General features: G+C 44.0%; 1 protein-coding gene across 1 annotated transcript in view; it reads left to right on the top strand.

Annotated features, from left to right (window-relative positions):
- Positions 1-882: 882 nt before the first annotated feature.
- Positions 883-6,000, top strand: part of LOC129721591 (ras-related protein Rap-2a) — a 273,953-nt gene continuing 268,835 nt past the window's right edge. Inside the window, exon 1 of the mRNA XM_055674342.1 lies at positions 883-1,616. The gene's annotated coding sequence lies outside the window, so the exon portion shown is untranslated. The remainder of the gene's footprint in view (positions 1,617-6,000) is intronic.

Genomic DNA, 6,000 nt, shown 5'->3' with positions numbered 1-6,000 from the left:
TACCGCTCGTGGAAAGCTGGGTAGGTAACGGGTAAGTATTTGGAATAATAACCTTGTTACTGTGATCACAGGAGAAGCCCATTCACTAGTTTGAACAGGAGTAATTACTTTTTCTCGCTCCAGTTTGTCCTAAAGGCCTAGATTTAAAGTTTGGCCGACTGTCAAAACTCGTTCCAATCGAACATCAGCAATGTTGAAACTATGATGAAAAAACTGTTGACTGTTCGATTGGAACTTTTCAGTGACAGTCGGCCAAACTTTTACTCTAGGGCTTTGGTTTGTCCAGGTACGACACAATTTTTTTTCTTTAATGATAGAGAACGTCATAAGATTTCTTTAAAATTGGCCTCTCTGTTTTGAGCTCTAACGAACGTCTTTAACTTATCGACTAATTTTTATCACTTTCCAACAGAAGAATGCTTGATTCAACCGTTATGTAATATTAGTTTTGGTATCAGACTTATTCGGCAGATTTTCTACTGCCTGATATTGACCTACGTCGACTGGCTTTCGATGGTAAGCCAGTCGACGTAGGTCAATATGATAAATGTTTCCTAACACTACAAACATGATATCTATTCAAGCCTTCCTCCTGCAAACGCTTTCTTTGCAGACGCTCCTGGTCGTGTCAACCGGATGCAGCCACTAACGCTTCTACACGCAGCCAGTTGCACCGGACGACAGTAGAGCTGTCTCGCACACACTGCCCACCGCGTAATAGAAAATCCAACATGAAACACCCACACCAACACTGCCCACCCGAATTAAAATATCGCAAATCAACTACACACGACTACTCTTCGCGGACAGAACCAATCCATTCATCTATTCCATTCGCGAACCCCCTGAGCATGTGCTTGTGCCGCCAGGCAGCAGCCGTGATATGCGGACTGTGAATCGGAATGAATTAGTGCGAGTTTTGCCGTCGTCGGTGCTACTGATGCTACAGTTGTTGGCTGACTGGCTGTTTTTGTTTAAACTTGTGTCAAATAGTGTGATTGTTGTTCCACTCATTCAATTGGTACCTCCTAGGTGAGGGTCTATTGTTTCACCACAGCCGCACCTAGCTGTGCTTACGGGATTGTGCGTTTGTGTGCCGTACCGTGCGTGGGTGTAAACCGGAAAGGATTGGTACATATCAGTGTGGAGTGTGCAATAGATTGCTAATCGAAAGGCCTACTACTATGCAAGCGGGATTCGTCTTTTAAGTACAGAGAGTCACCCTGCGCGTGTGTTTAACAGCGTACTGTGATCGATCCTGTGTGCAGTTTCTGGGAAATGTCCAGAAAAGGCAGATGAAAAGAAGAGAAACTTGAAAAAAGAAAACAGGCTTGTTTTGCTGTTTTTATTACACTGTGAACTACTGCTCAGGTGTTCTCTTTGCTCGACAAAGCCTATCTAATGAAAGTAACATTTATGCTGAGTCGTGAATCTAGTGTCTGGTGACTATTACTGTCGGTGAAAAATTATTTCGCCCATTTCTAAACGATTCCTAGAAGAACCGAAACAAGGGAATCCTTCCCGACACAATAGCTGTGGTGAGACTGAGATTAGATCGGTTATGTGTGTGCGTGCGTGGAAAAAGAGATAACGACAGGCAGTGTCCTTTTTCAGAAGTAAGTTCCACTTTTTTGCTTGTCTTCATCATCATCGTTTACAATTACCATCCTTACATGGGACTTTCCCGAGAAAATTGCTGATGTGCTCCCATCCAGCTGTTGCTTTCTCACTCTGACCTGGCTACGTATAGGAGTGACAAAAGGAAAAATCTGTCACAAATACTAAACAAAAGCGTTTGATTCAATAAGGGATGCATTTTTGTAGAATAATGTTTCAAGTGTAAAGCTGGATAATGAACGCTGAGCGCTGTGGATATTGCTATCAAAGCAGTTATTTAAAAAATCACTGAGGTGGACAAGTTGGTAGCAATCATCGTCAAGATCGGCAATAACCATTGTCGATTCCGTCAGTCGGTTGACCAATACCAACATGGACCGAATCGGGCTGTAGTAACAAAACTGTCTGGTGGAAGTTCGTGCATGCTGCCGACACACTGCGATCTCCACACAACCATTGAACGTTGCTGCAGGAACGCAGTCGGCTGACGAAACCCAACAAGAAACAACCAGAGCTCGCTTCAGTGTAGTAGTGTGTGCAATGGCACAGAACATCGATGATTGCGATGACGATAGCGATAGTCATCGTCATCTTTGCTCGCATGTCCGTCCCGTCCCTATCTGATTTACTGCGTGCGTGCTCCAGTGTGTTGGTGCGTACACCAACCGAACACTGCGTTGAATCGGTAAACTGAAGAAATCGAACGTAGGCAAAAACAACAACAAAATATTACCAACTTGTATCACAAAGAAAATTGCTCCAGCGTCGGTCGCTGCCTGCCCGATAGCCGCGTATGAGCCCGGAGCAAAACGACAGCAGGAATAAGTGTCTTGTTTCATTTGCTGCTAGAGCTATGCGCTGAAGACTGATGGCTGCAAAATTTAGCTAGAAGTACATAGAAGATAGCTTATGATTTACAATGTTATGCGATTCGCTAAAAAAAGCAATAAAAATGTTAATTGCCCTTCATTCTGAGTTAAACTTACTTTTGTAGAATTATGTAATAGAAAAATGATTTAAGCAAGTGATTTTTGAAGTAATTGAAAAATGACTTTTGAACCTTCAATTAACTGTTAATTGATGTCCTGGGTGGAGAGACATTCACTGAAGCAATTTTAAAATGAGAGTTCTTATCGCTGTGAAGAGTTAATGAAGGGTCAAAAAGAAAAAAAGTTCAAATTAGGTTTTTCGAACACTCATAGACGTCACCATTGATACCTGTGTTCGATTGAAACAGCAATTGTCTGCAATGAGAAATGTAATCTACCTCGAAACAAAAACTGAAATGCAATAATAAATCCAATCAACTACTGACTACTGATTTGTATAAATCTCGAAATAAAGAAAAACTGCACTTTATAAACGAGAAAGTTTGTGACTACAATTTTATGTAAGACAATAAAAAGTATATGTTCTGTTCGAGGTTTTCCAGAAGCAAGCTTCACCTACGAGAAGGCTTCGTGATCATGCCATCATAATCCAGTTCAGTTCAATAATTAAACTATCCAGTTCAAAATGGCTTTCATTTTGTAATTGTGGAAACTATTCCAAAGATCTCTAATTTGAGTTTTACTATCTCAAATTTGAAAAAGTAGGACATTGTGTCCAAGACTTGACCGCATAATTAACTTGAAACTTCGCACACTATTAACAATTGCATTATGGAGAATGTTTCACTTTTTCTTCTATTGCTTACTCAAATCCAAAAACTTTTCATTGAATTAGAGTGAAAAACAATTGTCGCATTTTGTGCCATGCTGGAGTACTAAATGTATGTCTGTGATCGGGAATCTTCACGTGGTTGTGAAAAATTGAATATCTATCAACCTATTTCAACCATGCAATATACCAAATCGTCACGATGGCATCAATCCCACTTGCGAGCGCTCTATCATGTGAACTACATCCATGACGATAGAATTTGTTTTATTACTGCTGTGCTAAATGCTGCTAATGTTGAATAAGAATAACAACAAACATTCAAAGAACAATCATGCAGCAATGCTATATATTCGAAGTTTTATTCAACCGAGCTGTGCATATCGGCTTATAATTCGCACATAAAGAAGTCGATGTTACTGACTGAATAGGATGAGAAAGCATTTACTTCTAAAGTCTAGCACTTGAGACCTTTCCAAAAATGATTAATCTTCAATTACTTCTTTAGTTGCCCTAAGAAGGGTAGTTTGCTGTCTAAAATTGCACATTATGCTGATCGCAACCATTGTGCTTCCCCAACAGTGGGGGCACTCTAACAACACACACTGAAAAATATCGCGCTGCTGCTGAGATAGGTGACCAACCGGCGTGATTTGTTTAAGCCGAAAGCAAATTCGAAAAACAAGCAGATACTGACGCAATGCCACAACCTGCTACGCTACTGTTAATATAGGACGTCTGTTCTATATCAAAAGAATGTTATTAGATTGGGTCGCCCAGGAGGAGGAGCTCAAGTCGGTAATTGTAAAGTTCAGCGTGCACCTGCTAACCAACGAAAGCGGCTTAAGACTCATCGACTTCACCGCCTCCAAAAATATAGCCGTACGTAGTACCTTCTACCAGCACAACCTCCCACATCGGTATAACTGGAGGTCCCCAAACCAGACAGGATCGCAAATCGACCATTGATAGATTGTCGGCACCTCTTGGACATGACCGACGTCAGAACCTACCGAGCGCCAGCATCGATTCGGACCACTACCTAGTGATGGTGAACCTGTGCTTAAAACTCTCATTGTGAACAACACTCGATAACGGCACCGGCCACAGTACAACCTCGCGCAAATGAATCGGCGTCGCTGAAAACTGTGCGCATTTGCGGGTGAGTTGGTCGAGGACTGTCGGAGTACCGTGAAACAGCCATCAACAGCGTAGCGGAGAACATCCTGCGGCATGTTTGACGAAACCGTCGGAATGAGTGGTTAGACGATGAGTGTCGGAAGGTGTTGGATGAGAAGAACGCTGCGTAGGTACAAATGTTGCGTCGAGCTACCCATCAAAATGTGGAGCGCTATAGTCAGAAGAAGGGGTAGCAAAACCAAATATTCCTGGAGAAGAAGCGCCGCCAGGGAGAGGAGTAGTTAGAGGTACTGGAACAGCTGAATCACTCTCATGAGCCGCGAAAGAAACTCAACGCATCCCGGAAAGGCTTTGGTCGCGAGCCGCAAAGTGCCGTGATTAGGAAGGGAGTAATTTGGTATAGGATCGTGAGGTGACCGAAAGGTGGAAGCAGCACTTCGATGAACACTTGAATGACGTACAGCAAGAGGACCAAGACAGTGATGGAAATGATATCGTCGATGCAGCAGAGGACGGAGATGTGCCACTCCGAACGATTGGCGAAGTTAAAGGTGCCATCAAGCGGCAGCAGAACAACAATTCGGCCGGTGAAGACGGTGTCGGAGTGAAGCCCGGATGAGTTGGCCGAGTGCCTAAATTGACTGATTGTTAAGATTTGGCGAAAAACTGGACTCCAAAATCCTTGAGCTAACTGGCGGAACCGAGCACGACAGAGCCCGCTTGTGCAGTACCGTGACGATTGATGGAGATGAGCTCGAGGTAGTCGACAAATTTGTCTACCTTGGCTCACTGGTAACTTCGGACAACGATACCAGCCGGAGTTTTATGTACGGAAGTCGACCATCTGCGGTGGAACAGACTCAGCCCTCGCACAAAGTGTAGCCTGTACAAAACGCTTATAAGACCGGTTGTTCTCTACGTGCACGAAACGTGGACACTGCTCGAGGAGGATTTGCGAGTCGTTTTTGAACGACGAGCGCTAAGAATCATCTTTGGCGGCGTGCAGGAAGACGGTGTGTTGCGGCGGAGGATTAATCACGAGTTGAAGCAACTCGCTGGCGAACCCAGTATCTCGAAGGTGGTCAAAGCTGGACGGATACGGTTGGTAGGACATGTTGCACGAGTGTCAGTCAACTACCCTGCTAAACTGGTGTTCGCTGGTCGGTACAAGGCGAAGAGGAGAGCAGCGAGTGGTGATGAATTCAAGGGGAGTAAGGCCTAGCAAGCGTTGGATGTCCGCGGGATTGACGAAACGCCTGTAAGTGTTTCGCCGGGCAAATTTACGTATGTACAGGGTGACCCCCTGTAATAAGCTGGCTCCGGTTGCTTTACACATTGTTTGGATGGTTGGCCAGTTGCCCAAGGATAAGGGGACTTCATACCTTGTCCATAGACCCTTATCCAGTCTGGGATCCGATTTTTGAGCCATCCGTGTAGAAACACCCTTCATTGTACCACATTGAGTATTCCATCCAGTCAGAGACTATTGTTTCCACAGGTGTTAGCTTGAACTCTCTTAGGATGCTAAGGTGACCCGTCAGGTCACCAAGCTCTGCTTTCTTCATCCCATGGATATGTAGAGAC

The sequence above is a fragment of the Wyeomyia smithii genome, chromosome 2, assembly GCF_029784165.1.
Source record: "Wyeomyia smithii strain HCP4-BCI-WySm-NY-G18 chromosome 2, ASM2978416v1, whole genome shotgun sequence".
NCBI lineage: Eukaryota > Metazoa > Arthropoda > Insecta > Diptera > Culicidae > Wyeomyia > Wyeomyia smithii.
Note: the sequence above shows the minus strand (reverse complement) of the source record. Positions and strands in the feature narration are given on the sequence as shown.